Source organism: Pinus tabuliformis, chromosome 5_1, assembly GCF_031772625.1.
Source record: "Pinus tabuliformis cultivar Carrire ecotype Pingquan chromosome 5_1, CPIR1, whole genome shotgun sequence".
Classification (NCBI taxonomy): domain Eukaryota; kingdom Viridiplantae; phylum Streptophyta; class Pinopsida; order Pinales; family Pinaceae; genus Pinus; species Pinus tabuliformis.
This window is the reverse complement of record NC_142305.1, coordinates 544,785,477-544,803,238: the sequence shown is the minus strand read 5'-3', so window position 1 is coordinate 544,803,238 and position 17,762 is coordinate 544,785,477.

Genomic DNA, 17,762 nt, shown 5'->3' with positions numbered 1-17,762 from the left:
ATGTGATATAACTTATTAGTAAAACTCCCTTTCCCACATAATTAAACTACATGGTAATAGAAAAGGAGTTTTCTGTGGTGGTTCATGATTTTAATAAATTTTGTCACTATATAACTAGGTAACTTGTGATATTTCATATTGACCATGCCACAATAAATGTATAATGAATAAAGCAATAACTAATGTCAAGGTAACTAAATGGTTATTTTTGTTACAATAATTTTTCATAACCATCTTAAATAAACTAGGAAAAAATAACGGTAGTGGAAAATTTCATTTCTAGGCTTACAAAAAATATGAATTGGTCACTTGTTGAAGATTATTTTCTCGATGAACATATTTTTTCTATATCTACTAATTCATCATGGTTTTAAAGTATTGCTAAAACTTAGTTTCAAGAAAACTCCCATTTCACATATCTACAATAGAACAACAGAATAACATTACACAAAGATGGATATTTTCATGGATCAATGGATGCCTCTTCTATATAGGGTTGGATATCATTAACCAAAAATGTGTTTGACACGATGAAATATATGGAATTTTAATGGATTTCCATGATGGATCTTTCAGGGGTCACATTATAGATAGGAGGAGTTGATATAAATTAATCCATCAAGGGTATTACTCGCCCACAATATTATAAGGTTCCATGTGGTATGTAATGAGATGTGATATTTGTTAATGTGTGTGAATATTTGTAGGAATAACTAAGATGCCACTACATCCATAGCTAATAATAGAACCCTTTAGGAAATGACCTCTTCACTTTTTTGGAACTATAAATACCCCTTCTCGATGTAGCTCCTATAGCTTGTTTTATAGAAAGTATGTTAGAAAGTGAATGGCACCAAAGGTACTCCTCACTACAACAAAGCAAATAGTAGTATATTTTCTCCATGAGGAAATATTTACCGTCAAGATACCAGGGGATGTTCTCATCGATCAAGGAACACAATTTACTTAAACACTCATTAAGAAAATCATGGAAACATACAAGATGAAACATAGGGTAATCATAACATATAATCTACAAGCTAATGGATAAGTAGATAGATGAAAAATGATCATTGAGGCCATTTCCATGTCATCATGCTTATTCTACAATTCACTCCCTAAAGGACTTGACATATGTTGAAGAACTACCAGACCCCATAATTAAGTAATCATTCATTTCCTTGAACCAATTCTTATATTTGCTAGCTTGGTCAAAACATTTGGGTTCTAATCTGGAAAAAAATGTTGAATTTGCATGTGTATGGATGTAGATAAGTTTCCTTCTAGTCTAAACTCCCAATTCTTTATTTCTAATTATTTGACTTGGACAAATTATTGTGTTACTGAGGTGCCATTTATTCATCTTTTTAATCTTGCTCTTCTTTATCTTTGTATGCTATATCTAAACTTCTTGTCTCATTTGAATTTTAGTTACATTGTAGATTTATTGTTTGTGGCAATGCTTCACCTATTCTTACATCAACACATTAAACTATATTTGTTATTCATTTGTTGTAACAGTTCTAGAATTTACTTCTAAATGAGTAACCATGAAAGTTTTCTTCATCAGCTCTAGAGTCAAAATTTCCCATATTTTCCTCATTCCAATTTATATAGCACTTCCTTCAAAATACTTATATTCTTGGATGCATATGGTTTTCCTCTCCATAGCTCAAAGGGGTTCTTATCACTATTTTCTCTTAATTTAATTGTGTTTAATGAGTAGACCATTTTTTGAGCTACTTCTCCATAAAAGGTGTTTTGAACCTTTTCCTAATCCATCATAGCCCTTGCAATCTCATGTATCAATTTGTTATTTATTTGAGATATTGCATTTTGTTGAGGGGTTCTTCCTACTAAGTATTGTCTTCTAATTCCATGTTCCTCATAAAATCCCTCTAACTCTTTAGAGGTAAATTCTCCTCCTTTATTAGATCTCAACATTTGATCTTCAGGTCCATTTTGTAGAATGATCCATGTTTCCCTTGTATAGTCGTCAGTAAAAAGGATGAAGTACCCACGTCCTCTTAAGGTTTTTGTTTGTGTAGGACTTCATACATATGTATGAACTAGTTGCAGTGGTCTAGACGATGAATGTTATTTTGTATTGATGTGGACACTTGACTATTTCCCAAACTGACATGATTTTCATATGGAATCATATAGATTTGATATATTTGGCATGCCCCTCATTTCTTTTGTCTTGTTTATTTTTACCAATATGTTGAAATTCATATGTCCCATTCCTCTATGCCATAACCATACTTCATTAACTTTTCTCATGTAGCATTATTCTATGCCATTTGTAAAACACATGTGCATTTTTAGTTCTAATTTCTTTCACTATAACTTTACGATACTTGAATTTCCTTATTTCACATCGCTTATAGTGTAATTTGAGGTCATAACCTTGGTAACAAATTTGAATTACACTCAAAAAATTGTTCTTTAGACCATCAAGATATAAAACTTTTAGAGCCTTAGTATTTTCAGTGAGGTTGACAATCCCTTTTCCTTTTATCTTTGTCGATGCATTATTATTTAATGTGACACTTCATCCTTTATATTCCTTTAAATAGATAAATTTACCCTTGCCCTCTTCATGTGATTGAGAAACCTCTATCAATATACCATTTCTCTTATTGCTTGTGGGAATATAATGTGAATCCACATTCTTCAATTGTTTTGGTTTCATTTTCCACCTCTTTGCACTTTCTTTTTGTTGAAATTTCTTAGGAAACTATAGCCTATATAGAATTTAATTTCATCCAACAGGGAAGATAATTCAATTTTCTTGCCAATATAGGAATTTCTATATGTAGAATTTGAAAACTGTCTAGATCTAACTTTTTCATTTCTGATAAATTTATGGGTTCTACAATTTAAAAACCCTATGTCCAAAATTATGACATGAATAACAAGATCCATATAATGAATTTGGGTACTTGAGGGTGTATGAAATTTATGGAGGAGTGGTTAAACTAAACTTTTTTTCCTATTTTGTTGATTCTTCAATTTTCCTTGAGGATCATTTATGGAGTTCATGGGATCAATTATTTTCTACTTCTTCCTTCTATTAGTTCCTTATTTTTCCTCATTGGATCTTCCTTTAAGTGGATTTTCATAACTTATGGATTCTTATTTTTTTGGGAACTTTGTGCTTGGCTCACCTTTTGAGATCTCATGGGGTTTTCTATATCTTAGATCTTCTTTGATTGTTGGAGATATTTGTATTCTAAGGATGTTATCTAGTGTCTCAGATCCTTTAACAAATATGAATTTCATATCCATTTTAACCTTTGTATTCTCTATATCGTTTCTTAGAGAGACATTATTTGCTTCTAATTTTTCATAATTCTTCTCCCATTCTGTCAATTGATTTGTAAGGATCTCCTCCTTTCTCTTTGCCTCTTCAAGTTGGGTTTTCATAGAGATGATGGCTTCTTCATTTGAATATAGATCTCTATTTTCGTGCTTCTAATCTTTCATGACTCTTTTTCTTATGCTTTATCTAATTTAGGAGGATCTCTTTAGTTTCGTTTACTTCTTCTTGTCAAGTCTTTTTAATATTAATGGATTCTTCAACAGAATAATAATTTCCCTTTTCTTCATTCAAAAATTGTTCCTTCATTTTTCTACTTTTCTTTTTAGTCTTTCATAGTGCATTTCGAGCACTTATAAATTATTATTCAAGGTCAACTACCCCTTCGACTTCTTCCTCAATATCTAAATTATCTTTGTAATTCACAAAGTTTCTCTTCAGATTTGCCTTCCAACTATTATACTCTTCCTGAAAGAACCCACTCTGATACCAATTATTTGGAATCAAGATAATATTGAGGGGGTGAATCAGTATTATGTAATTTTTAAAAATCATTTACCAATAAAACATATTAACTCAGACAATGATTCAACATTCACATCAACCATTAAACATAAGATATTTACATGGAAACCCATATTTGAGAAAACTAGAAATATTGTTTTAATTTTAATGTAAATACAAGAATCAACTTGAATTCACATCAACCTTTGTAGCCACCAACCTCCTCATATTTTCAAGCACCAACTTGCTAGAGGAACCAAACCCCACTTGTTTCTATGAACCAACCTCCTAATATTTGCAAACATCAACATGTTGGAGGCAGCAACCTCATTTTCATCCAATGATCTAATAAATTTAGTCTCTCAAATCATTGTTTCATCAAATTTATAGATTGATCCATAGGTAACTTCTTTAATTCTTTGTTATGCAGACTTCTTGATCTGAGATCCTCCTGATCCTTTACGAAATCACTTATGATCACACCAATTCTTTACAATCTTAACAAAATTAATTCAAAACTTAATATTTACAATTATTTTCTATAGTAGGAGCTCCTTACCTCAATTCCTTAATCACCTTTAAACATATTAAACCTTATTTGCAACACTCCTTTACATAAAAAATATCATATCAACTCTATTGAAAATCAACCTTTTCATATTTGTGTTTTGATTACTACACACTAGCTTTAGAACTCATCACTAGTACACTAGACATCATGCATTCTTCATCTACTCTAGTCCCACTCTGTGATCTACAAGGGAACTCATCATTCAACCATTAACTAAGTTATTATATTCATCCACAATAGTATCATAGTTAAGGTACATTTGAATAGCCAATTCTCACATCATCTTATTTTCTTTTATAGCCCAGGCATAAAATCTAAAGTTTTGTTCTAACCTAATTAATTTAGACTCACTTTAATAAATTTGGCGCTCAAAACACCAAATTTTTAGGATTTTACAGTTACCTTGAGTGCTTAACGCCTAGATGCATATGACGTATGGTGAGACCGTATGCTTCAATGGCTCTCTTAGATATCAAAGCATCATGTTTCCTTTCAACACTAATGTTCTAGAGTTTGGAACAAAAGTTTCAAGATGATAAGCCCTTGGGAACCTCTTTCCAAGCCCTTCATGATTAGGGGCTATGAAATCTAGCTTAAAAATAAATCCCACCACTAATTTTCTGCACTTGCTACCTATTGCGACATCTTCTAGTGGGATAGTCTGATAGATGAAAGATTCACTTGATGGTGATCTAGCATTTTTTCAAGTGGATTTTTCCCATTTTTTGTCCTATTACCATGGCCACACTCACTTCTAAATTACAACATCCTTGAACAAGGGGATCTACTACCATTAAGGACCTATGATGTGTCAAACTTCTCATGTTTTCCTACCATGTGTCACTTGTTGATTGTCTATTTCGCCCATCAAAAGTTCTAAAATCACCTACCACATATAACCCCCACATGTCATGATGTCATCTTCTTTCCACATAAGTTCCATTATGCAACCATGTTATTGTCACCTATGATCCTTGTGAAAATTTCCACCAACCTACCACACGTGCCTACCACCACTTCATTAGCCATCATTTTGTTTTGTGCAAAAACATAATCCTTAATCAATGGTCATATAAATGCCTAGGTTCTTATCACCATCATCCTTTTGACTAGGAACCGTGACCAATATCTTGTTGGTTCATCACCCATCATTTTTCCTCCCTCCCTCGTAAGCTTATGATTTGAGCTTTTGGTGTTGATCCAATGACCATCTCAGGTGTTGTGTTTCCAAATTTTGGATCTTGGGGCTTGGGGGTTTTTATTTATGCTTCCCTCCTGAGATTTTCTTTTATAGTTCCATAGTGTGATGTGGATCACACATCTCAGATATTAAGGACTCCTAAACTAGCCTTTAGGGCTTTGGGTTGATCCTTTCTAAGCTTTCCTTTGGGTATTTGGTATGATCCCTCCTAATCTTGTCTTTGTAGCTTTGGATTTGCTCCATGTCGAAAACAACAAACTCCCCTATAACTTGACATCAATGACAAAATACACCCAACGTTTTTCCAACAAAATCAACATTGTTTTGATAAGACATGGAAGTTAGGAAAGGATGAGTGTGTAATATCTTCATCTTGGTCTCTTGATATGAATCTAGAATAGAGAATTTGAAGGTGGATGTATATTCCTGGACAGTCTCATGTGCAATTTTTTCTTGATAATATTCACCTATTCTTAAATTTCATGAAGAGATTTAGGAAAAATCATCTCTTTAAAGTGGGACTACACATTTATCATACCTTCAAGGAACAATATTTTTGTTTGAGTACAATATGAAGCATGTAAAACTATGTGTCTCTAAATAAAGGGTTTAGGTGTCTTCCTAGAAAGGGAACTTGTTGTAGGGGTTAAATAGTTCCGATGCTTGTATCCCTTCTCCTCCCAAGAATGTCCTACATTGTTATTCTTCTAGATATTTTTATTAGAGCTAATGAATCTACCTTGATGGTCTCTAGATTTGTGCATGGAAAATATAAAGGATATTCATTCTAAAACAAATTGTTGAAAATAATAACTTGAATGAAACAAATCACACCAAGTACTTAAAGGAAATCTATTGAATAAATAAAACAATGATATATTTGTTACACTATTAATAGTTCCCAATCAATGGAACCAAAAATGATGGGTTATTCAATTACCTCCTATTTACTTCGAAAATAGAAATTATGCATTTATTTATCGATTTTGTGTTTGTATGGAACTTTCCAATTGTTGTGCATTATATATGCTAGTATAAATTTGATAAGTGTGACTGAGATTATAGCATCCTAGATGAGTATTTTAGAGAAAGATATTAATGCTGTTTAAAAATTCACCAAGGAAATTGTTGACAGTTTTGGACCCACCAACATTCAAGGGATCTCCCTGACATGAAGTCCCAACTAGTCGTCAAACCATTTGGATTAGGCATCCCAGCAGTAGGTGGTCGTGTAATTCCTTACCGCGGTAGTGCACAAAGGTAACTATGATAAATTTGGGTGAGAGAAAGTGTGTGACCCTGTAGAGAGTCAAGTGTGATTCATAAAGTATCTAACACATGGAGGGGAAATTGAAGTGCACCCCTTAGAAGCCTATAATAGTACGCATATTGAAAGGAACACATGAGTAGAATGACATAAAAAGCTAAAATGTAGAATAGTCCGCAAATTAATGTCATGAGTTAATCCAACAACACACATTCATCAAGGTTCTTACAATTGCATACAAAATAGTTCATAAGAAAATGTGTAAATTAAACAACATACATTGCTAAAGAAACCAGAATAGTCCAACTACATTAACAAAATATGCATGAAATTATGTTGCCTCTGATATTATTATTATAAGTGAAACTTCCATCCATACATACAGCATTGATGACCCCTAGCCCCAGTAGTGGAACATTACAATCAAGAAAACTTGCTCCTCCAAACAAGTATACTCACTCTACATTATGCAGAAGCCAAGGCTCTTCATAATACTCCCAAGCCTTTTCTAAGCCTAAGCCTAGCCAAAATCTTGGCTCCCAAAAGCCCATTCTATGCATTATGAGGTTATATTTATAACAAAGGGTGGGGTGACCCCTGACATTCCCCTTTGCAACTCTTTGATTACCCTCAGGACTCTTCAACTTCTTTATAAGTAACTCATTACACAACATGATGACCTTTCAAATTCTACCACTGATGCTTAGAATTTCACTTACAACATATTTACAAATAATATTACATTTTCCACATGTACCCATGTGAGAAAAAATATGTTAGAGATAGCCTAATAAGATGAAACACTATGATTCTGAAGTTTGGGGAAAGACTGACTTGGGAACCTCCACTTGGTGCTTCTTGGTCACATATTGATGCTAAGCTTGGTACTGCATGATGGTGTCTCCAAACTATTTGATGGTGTCTTTCTAAAGCAGACTCTTGCCTCCATGGCATCTGGGTTTATTGTCTTGGAACCTGTGTCCAACTCATTCTGAAGCATGTGCACCATGGTGCTGACCTTGACAGGACCACCGATGTACTTCTGCATCTTGTGTGCATTCAGTTCCAAGCCTTATTTCATGGTCTATCATGTTAGCTGCTCCATGAACTCATCAATCTCCAGTCGTATTTGGTTCTTAGATCTAGAATCGGTGAGGGAACCGATTGATGGGATCTTCTTCTTTCTCACCATGATATACAAACTACTATACAACCGCACATATGAGGCTTGTATGCTATTGATGTGTTATCTCTCTGTAATTTCTTATGGTTGTGAAAGAAATTGCAAAGGTAACCACATATCCACTTCTAAGTCTAGAAGCTAGTCCCTCTAGACTCAAAGAGGAATCTCTCTGTCAGATTTTTCTTTGTTCACTTGGTAGGGTTTTAGTCTAGTTGTGAAAGTTCAAGGTTCGTTTTATGAATTGGTTTGGTTGGAACACCAAGGGAAAATCCATTGGGCAATGGAGTCAAATAGGTTTGAGGTGATCAATTTGTAGAAATATCAAGCTTAAGTGAAAAAGGGCAAGGTAGGCATACTATTGGATCCTTTTAGCTTATGATATGGAGAAGGAAGAATGGATTAGGATTCACTTTAAATATGGAGCAATTAAGAATTTTATATTTAAACTTCAGAAGAAAATGTTGATATTATTTTAAGCCAAAACAGGGTGCTTTTGAAACAAATCCTGAACTTAATTTTCTTTAAAGCAATAGAGAAAAGAAACATATATGAAAAATAGAGAAAACTGATTACAGTAAGAAGCACTTCACCACATAGATATGACAGAGGAATCTTGAAACAACTTTCTTGTATTAATGCAAATGGCCACTAAATCTCAGTGATCATCTTTACAATAATGGTAGTATTTCTCAGTACAAGTCCCAACCCTTTGTGTATTACAAATGAAACAATATATAGAATAAAAACTCTCCTAAACTGTTCCAATAATTATGGAATAAAATACTCAATAATAACTAAAAATACAATAATATCTCCAATTTATTTGCTAGAAACATTGACTTGTTTGCAAGTATCTTTCACTGATATTTGGAATTAGTTTTCTGAATGCTGGAAATATGTAAAAAGGTCCTCAATCTACTGACCTTCTGTTGCTAAGTGTCTTAGACTGATCTTCATGGACTTGAAATTTCAAGAAAGGTTGAAACTGTCTTCACAAAATCAGCTAATTACCTTCTTTAATCTGATTACTCTGCATGTGAGTTCTATTTCTGTCATTTTTTTATTTTCATCATGTTTTGAATTTTTTTTGTCACAAAATATTTGAGAAATATAGTATATTTTAAATAATATTTCCAAATATTTTGATGAAATTCATGATTCAAATTTCAAAATATTTATTTGAATGATTTATAAAACAATCATGTTTTCAAAATCCATGGCTTGTTTTCTCTACCCATGGATTTTGAAGCCCAGGTGTTGTTTTAAGAAACCATGTCCATTTTCTCCTTTTACCTTTCTCTGTAAATTTATTTCATACCTGTAAATTTCCTTTTACTCCTGTAAATCTTTGGATGGATTTCCAAAACCGTGTGTTTTTTTTACTTCACATGGATTACCAAAACCATGTGTTGTTTCTATTGGCCTTACTTTTGATTGTCTCCTGCAACTGTAAATTGAAATTCACATGTACCTGTAAATTCGTTTTACATCATTTTTTGTTATCCTCCTATTGATAAAACTCATTTACATGAAGTTGTTTTACTTATCCTCCTGTCCATAAAACTCATTTGCATGAAGCTCATGTTTTCTCACTTGTACATTAGTTTCATAAATATATGATTGACGGATATTGAGGATTTTACATTTGAGAAAGTAGCTATAAATTTCCTTTTACCTTAGTCACATTTTTTATCGTCTTTAATGTGTAAACATTTCCATAATATATGAAATTTTTCTTGATCCCGAGGATTTTACATTTGGGAAAGTAGCTCTAAATTTCCTTTTACCTTAGTCATATTTTTCTTATCATCCTTAATTCATAAACCGTTCCATAATATATGAAATTTTTCTTTATATACCTTTCTGCCATAATTTAAATGTAATAGGAAAAATGGTTCGAAACATACCAATAACCGTTGATATAATCACTAATGGATCTTGAGGGTTTTACATTTGGGAAATTCAATAGCTAAGTGCAGGGTGGGCCATAGGCTTTGACCTTTGGATTATGAGTGGGATTTAATGGATATGGTAAATTTAATGGTATTGTGGAAATGGAATGAAATAAGGTGGAGTATGAGATAAGGTAATACTTTATTTTATAAAATATTATTTTATTTAAAATAAAAAACCAGAATAATATTGAAATGTAATGATTTTATATCCCAAATAAAATTAATTTAAACTTGAATAAAACTTTGATAAGAGAAATTGAAAATTGGGTGTAAAATCCAATTTTGTTTATTTTATCGGACCCTCATAAATGAGCTTGAAACCCTGCATACCAAACTAAGCATGTCCAAGGCATAAATTTTGCCAAAATTTATAATGTGCCAATATCGGCTCGAACTAGGGATGTTGGCCCCCCTGCGAGGCAGGAAAGAACCACAACTCCAATGCCTAACCATTCAGTAGTCATGTTATCACTAGGAACTATAGTTCATGTATATAAGGTTGTCCATAAGTTTTTATAAAGTCTTGAAGTCTTGTAAATAGGTTTGTTAGTATATGTCAATTTCAAATTTGAAATTCAAGAGTTATTGGTGTGAATTCGTGTAAAGGAAAAATCATTTGACACCCTCCATCATTGTTAGTTAAAGCATGTCATGTCATTGGTACTTTGCGCAGTTTCGCAACGCGGGTATGATGTCTTTGGTACTTGCGCAGTTTCGTAGCGCGGGTGTGATTGGTCAGTTTAGCTGCGAAATAATGTTTTCGTGTTTTCGCAGCGCTCTGTTTGTCAGCGATTTCGTAGCGCATCCTGTTAAATTTGAATTGCCCGCGCTATGAAATCGGGGTTTCAGGGTTTTTTGCAGCGTTTTTCTCTGAATGTCAAATCCAAGAGTAGTGAGTCACAAGTCCGTTTATGATTGTCATTTCACACCCTCTCCATGTCATGATAAGCCATTATTTCGCCATAAGGTCCGAAGTCATGTAGTTGTGTGTCAGTTTAGGGGATGTTATAAGAGGTGGTCATTTCATAATGGGTTCTTCATATCATATGAACGTGTTTGCTATATGAAAAGCTCAAGTCTATATTTAAACGGACTACTGCAAGCGAGCCTGCTCTCCAAAGCTGAAGATTGTTTTCGTGCTACAAGCTACCATCAGTCCCTTGTGTAAAAATATTCAAAGAAGCATGGAAAGAAAGGAACACCGTTCTGGTAAATGTGTGAGAACAGAGCCGGAGGGGTTAGATGTTACTCTCGGGGATGAGGAGGTAGCAAAGGCATTTCGAAGTGCTGGCTGCTGGCGATTTTGCGAAAAATTGAAGGGAGGACATGCAGAAGTGACCAAGGCTTTCGCATTGAACTTCACTGGACTGAATTCGAAGGTGGCCATGTTGGAGTTTCCGGTGTCCCCTGAGGTTATTTCCACTGTCACAGAAATCCCAAGGGGTGGCCAAGAATGGTTCAAGAATTTCAAGTTTGACATGGGTCCATGCAAGGAGTTTTTGAAGGCACCTTATGCAGATGAAGATCTCACTAAAGCTGTCCCAAGGAGCTATCTAAAGGAGAATTATGCTATGCTATTGACATGTATCCAGAAGTATCTGACATGTGAGGGTAGGTACAATAAAGTTTACTCCTACCACTTCAAGCTTCTGCTACACTTCACTGGTAAGAGTTCAATAGACATACCTTTTTACTTGTTCAGGAGTATTAGCAAAATGTGTGATAAGATTCAGTTAAAGAAAGATGCTTATGAAACATCCCTTTTTCATCATGGTTTAGTAAAATTGTTGGTGTTGGATAGTTTACAAAAAATTGGTAAAGACTGGGATTCATTTGTGTTTATGGCCGGTTTCCCAAGTAAAACAGGCCTCACTCCATTACCTGTAAGACAAAGAGAAGAAAGGAGTGAGGAAACTACTTTGGCTGAAATTAGGAGAGAAGTAACAGACCATAAGAAGCCCAAAGCTAAAATAAAGAAATCAGAGAGGTCTGTAGCAGTTAAAGAAACACCTGAAGCATCAATGAAGAAAACTCCTAAGCCAGCAGTTAAAGAGATACTTGAAGCATCAGTAGATAAAACTCCAAAATCATCTAGAGTATCTGAAAAGGAAACCCCTAAGTCATCTCCTAAGGAAACACCTCAGTCATCAAAACAGAAGACTCACAAAAGAAAAGATGAAGCTAAATCCAGTGAAGTTGAAAGGGTTTCAAGGGTGAGAACTAGAGGCCAACTAAGCAAAGAAAAAGGAAAGTCAGTCCCTGTGGAAGAAAGTCCTATTTCAAAGGGTAGTTTAAATGACTTACTTGAAGCCATTGAATTGGAACAAGATCATCCAATCCAAATTGAACCACTTGAACTTGAGCAAGATCAATTCGTACCACCAATGCATATTGATCTAACACAATCCTCACCTGAAAGTTCTAAAAGGTCAAGGGCTTCTAAAAGGTTAAAGTTTGAAGAACCAAGTGAAGAATATGCCTTTAAACCACACAGACCAGTGACTAGAAGGCAAATTAAAGAAGTGGAGAGAGCTCAGAAAGAGAAAGCACGTTCGGAAATGCCTAGGACAGAGGCACTTGAAATCTTCTCTGAAACAGTCCAAGCAGCTAAAAGCAAGAACAAGGATAATAAGGTTGTTATCAGTCAAAGTGGAAATGTGATTGCCATTAAGAAACAAGCTGGAGCATCAAAGGAAGTAATACCTCAGGTTCAAAATGTTTTTAAAGAAAAGGCAGTAAGATATACAAGTTACAAGAAAGCTGTAATGAAGGGTAAAACAAGTTTGATCAGTCAGGCTAGCTCGGTATCTGATGCATATGTATGGACAGTGCCAGCTCTAAAGCAGGCAAAGATTATGAAACAAATGAATGCAAGTTTAAGAGCAGAGAACAAGATGTTAAAAGAAGAAGTCATCAGCCTGAAAGGGAAGCTAGACAAACTAGCTAAATGATCCAAGGAGGAATGTGCTTCCCAAATTTTGATATATTTTGGTTATCATCTTTTTAAAGCTTTTTGAGACTTTTTGATGTCCTTGCACCTGTATAGAATGACTGAAGAAATCATAGACTTGAGTTATTGTTGCTGTAAGGTTCATGTGTTTAATTTTGATGACCTACAGCAGTTTCGTAGCGCGCTACGAAACTGCTGTAGATGACTTTTTATATTGAAAACTTGAGTTTGAATGCTGAGGTCAGCAAATGTTTAAAGAGATGACTTAATGCCAGCATGGAGACTATAGAAAGTCAGTCAGATGTTTAAAAAAGGATGCCAGGTGTAAGTATTCGAAGAAAAGGTGAAGTTTTATCTTTTGTTGAAAGTTTCACTTTATGTCCGAATTTTTAGGGTTATGATAGAGCTGCCGAGATGTTAAATGGTACACCTGTCCAGTTATGGGATGACCAGATCATTAGTTTTCTTCAGTCACACGGGACTATCATGGGATTAAATGGCTTGAAATTGGATCATTAATGCATGAACATCAATGGGAGGCAAAAACCGTGAATATAGGGTTCATATTCTTATTGGTTGATGAATCATCTGTGCATCAGGCATCCGAGGCTGTTCATCCATTGAATATGCTTTCAGTTTGGATTGGTTATTATTGTAATGCTACAGGTGGCAAGCTCCAAGAATGCAGCAAAGTATACGAGGAGATAGACTTAAAGTGCCAATGTGATGGAGTCCTCTGTTTTCGTAGCATCCTATCTCTTGTAATTAATTAGCTTGTTTATGTTATAGTTAAGGTCATTAATGACAGAATTCCGAGCTCCCTTCATGCTTGTTGAGGAGTCTCAGGTAGTAGTTTTCGATGGGCTATATATAGAAATAACTCATATGTAAAAAAGGTTGGATATTTTATAGAAAAAGAGAGTTGTTTTGGGCCATTGTAAGACCTTTTTGACAGTAATAGTAAAACAGTGTTATTCTCTTCTCAAGATTCTCGATGGATTGTCATGTTCAAATATAATGATGGTGTTTTATACTTTATGTTATTTTATAGTCTTGTTGTAATGCAATCACTCAGAATTCATAATCATATGCTCTGACTTCCTGTGTATTCAGCAAGCTATGTTTTGGTGGAGTATGTTTGACATGTAATGCAAAGAGCCTTGATTTCCATGAGATGACCATGTTTTCCTTGTTTACTTAATATAATAGACTCCATAGCCCAATGAGAACCAGTTTGATGTGTTTCCAACCAGCTTTGCTTTCATGATTAAATAAGGAGTTAGCCATCCATTGTTTGAAGGATTTTATTAAGAGTTTGTGAGAGAGCCCTCTCTGATCAAAGAGGCTAATCTTTGGTCTAAAGATAGGTTGAAATAGTTACATGAAATCTCGCTTGGTTGCAGCCCTCAGTAGTGATTTTGTGATAACAAGTCATCTCACCCCTCAGCCTGCAACTTGTGACCTATTCTGAAACTCAAACGCCTGTACAAACTGAAAATGATATTGAATACTGCAAACTAAATTTTGAAAAAAATGACTAAAAAATATGCTCAAAGTATTGACCTTATTTCCACACACTTACCTACTGTAGACTATTTAGAAGTTGTTGAATAAATGGCATAAAAATGCCAATGAAGCCGTTCAAGTAGCAGCGGAAATAAGTGGACTTCTTGACTGCGTGTCAACAAAATTAAAGCTAGCAAATGTAATAACAATGGAAACTAACAATGGATCTGATTCTTATAGTCAAAACATGGTTGAAAAATCAAGCTAAAAAAACCCTTCATGTAGTCTGCTATGGGATCAATAAAGACATAATCTATTAGTTGGTCCTCAAGGTATTCAATGATCAGTTTAGCTTGGCTAAGTTTTCCAGTTGTCTCATAATGTTAAAACACGATTTTAACTGTACAATGTCAGCCTTGTGTTCAAAAACATAACACTTATCAATCTAAAAATCAAAGGGCATTACAATCTTCTTTCGTTTTGGCGAAGGAATATTTTCAAAGAACCATCTCTGATCTTGAAAACTATAGGACTAAATATAAGTATTTAAGAGCTCAATATCATTCTCAAGTCTTTCAGCAAATGACTCAAGAAAACAAACATTAATTTTGGAAAAAAAATTGCATTATTTTAAACAATAAAACACAACCATTGAAAAAACTTCATCAATTTGATAATCTGCAAACTCGTCCCAGAATTCTTTTAAAGATTCAATCGAAAGACAAACCTTTACATATCCTGACATTGTGACTAATGCAACAACTAGTTGTGCAACTTAAGCTCTGCATTCTTTGGTTAGCTGAGTTTCCATGAAAGATTTGAGCTCCAGATTCTTGAACATGGAGTTGTCAGGTGAATGTTTTAGCCTTCATATGTCTGACTGTTTTCCACCACCAGCAATGACATCTGAAATTTCATAATCTTTCCTAGGGAAGATGAAACCATTTGGTCCCCAGTGGAGTCACCAAAATTTTAGCTCTCTGTAATTTCTTAAGACTGTGAAGTAAATTGCAAAGGTAGCCACACAACCACTTTTAAGTCAAGAAGCTAGTCCTTCTATACTCAGAAAGGGATATCTCTGTTAGATTTATCTTTGTTCACTTGGTAGGGTTTTGGGCTAGTTGTGAAAGTTCAAGGTTTGGTTTATGAATTGGTTTGGCTGGAACAACAAGGGAAAATCCATTGGGCAATAGATTCAAAGAGGCTTGAGGTGATTAATTTGTAGAAGTATCAAGCTTAAGTGAAACAGGGAAATGTAGGCACACTATTGGATCCTTGTAGTTTCTGAGATGGAGAAGGAACAATAGATTAGGATTCACTTTAAATATGTAGCAATTAAGAATTCTATATTTAAACTTTAGAAGAAAACATTGATATTGTTGTAAGATAGAATAGGGTGCTTTTGAAACAAATCCTAAACTTAATTTTCTTTAAAACAATAGGGAAAGAAACACATACGAAAGACAAAGAAAATTGATTACAATAAGAAACACTTCACTGCATAGATATCACACAGTAATCCTAAAATAACTTTCTTCTATTAATGAATATGGCCACTAAATCTCAGTGATCAGCTTTACAATAATGGTAGTATTTCTCAATACAAGTCCAAACCCTTTGTGTATTACAGTTGAAAATATACATAGAATAAAAATTCTCCTAAACTATTACAATAATTGTGGAATAAAATCCTGAATAATAACTAAAAATACAATAATATCTCCAATTTATTTGTTGGAAACATTGAACTGTTTGCAAGTATCTTGTAGTGAAATCTGGAATTGGTTTTCTGAATGCTAGAAATCTGTAAAATGGTCCTCAATTTGTTGATCTTCTACTGCTAGATGTCTTAGACCGATCTTCATTCCCTTGAAATTTGGAAAAAGGTTGAAACTGTCTTCACAAAACTAGCTAACTGCCCTCTTTAATCTAATTGCTCTGCCTGTGAGTTCTATTTCTGTCGTTTTAGCTTTTCATCATCTTTTGAATACTTTGTTTTGTCACAAAATATTTGGAAAAAATAATATCTTTTAAATAATATTTCCAAATATTTTGATGAAATTCATAATTCTAATTTCAAAATATTTATTTGAATGATTTATAAAACCATCCTATTTTCAAAATCCATGTGTCATTTCCAAAATCCATTGCTTGTTTTTTCTACCCATGGATTTTGAAACACGTGTTATTTCAAAATCCATGTGTCGTTTCCAAAATCCATTGCTTGTTTTCTCTACCCATGGATTTTGAAACACATGTGTTGTTTTAAAAAACCATGTCCTATTTTTCCTTTTACCTTTCTCTGTAAATTCATTTCATACACGTGTTATTTCTACTGGCCTTGCTTGCTTTTCATTTTGTAAGTCTTGTTTTACTTATCCTCCTATCTGTAAAACAAATTTACATGAAACTCATTTTTTCTCACCTGTACGTTAGTTTCATAAACACATGATCACAAAATATTCCTTTTATTTTCTCTTGTTCATTTCCCCTGTAGCTGTAAATTTCCTTTTACCTTAGTCACATTTTTCTCATCCTCCATCATTAGTAAACATTTCCATAATTTATGAATTTTTTCTTTATATAACTTTTTGCCATAATTTAAATGTAATAGGAAAAATGGTTTTTGGAGGGGAGTAGGTAAGAAGTGGTTTTTAGAAAGGGGGGTCCAAAATGAAGGGGAACATGACACTTGTAAAACCCGGTAAAAGTGAAAACAAATTTTTGGAGGGTTGGGATCGGAAACATACCAATAATTGTCGATATAATCACCCACAAATCTCAAGGATTTTACAATTGGATAATTTAATAGCTAGGTGTGGGGTGGGCCATAGGCTTTGAATTTTGGATTTGACTGGTGATTTGATGTATGTAATATGATTATGAAGTGGGATTTAATGGATATCGTAATTTTAATGGCAGATTGGAAGTCGAAAGAAATAAGGTGGAGTATAAGATAAGGTAAGGTAATATTTTATTTTATTTAAAATATAAAACCAAAATAATATTGAAATGTAATTATTTTATATCACAAATAAAGTTAATTTAAACTTGAATATAACTTTGATGAGGGAATTATAAATTGGGTATAAAATCCAATTTTGTTTATTTTGTCGTACCCTCATAAATGAGCTTGAAACTCCCTATACCAAACTAAGCATGTCTAGGGCATAAATTTTGCCAAAATTTATCATGTGACAACATGATGAATGGCGTGAGATTCTCATAGTTCTATATCAACATTCAGACCTTTTCTTTCTCCATCTTTGCTTGTGGCTTTATCTTCTTTAGTAAGTCAAGTGG